This window comes from Pterocles gutturalis, unplaced genomic scaffold, assembly GCF_000699245.1.
Source record: "Pterocles gutturalis isolate BGI_N339 unplaced genomic scaffold, ASM69924v1 scaffold20974, whole genome shotgun sequence".
Taxonomy (NCBI): Eukaryota; Metazoa; Chordata; class Aves; order Pterocliformes; family Pteroclidae; genus Pterocles; species Pterocles gutturalis.
In genome coordinates, this window is record NW_010131153.1 from 8,426 (window position 1) to 8,783 (window position 358).

Genomic DNA, 358 nt, shown 5'->3' on the forward strand with positions numbered 1-358 from the left:
CACGGAACAGATTTTCTTTTCTGTGCAGTGAAAGGAAAGGATCAGAGCTCGAGGCAGGCAGGCAGGGAGTCTGAACGCCCCAACAGCCTCCAGCCCTGCAGGGAGAGCCCACATTGGAAACCATCCTCCCTGAGGGATGATCGGTGCTGCCCGCTGTTCGCAGCTGCACAAGGAGCATATTTTACCCTTCTTTGGTGTCATTCAGGGGCCTCAGAGCATTCGACAAACATTAATTCTAACTAAGCTTTGACATCCCTGAGAGCTGAGGGTCATTTTTAATCTCCAGATAAACAAAGCAAGAGACAAGCTGAGGTTACGCCTCAAACCAACCACCACGCCAGCAGCAGAGCCCGGCTCT

General features: G+C 52.2%; 1 protein-coding gene across 1 annotated transcript in view; it reads right to left on the bottom strand.

Moving 5' to 3' along the window:
• The window catches only part of HPS4 (Hermansky-Pudlak syndrome 4), a gene marked incomplete at its 5' end in the record, with an annotated part of 12,070 nt that overhangs the window by 3,314 nt on the left and 8,398 nt on the right, over positions 1–358 (bottom strand). The window lies entirely within an intron of this gene.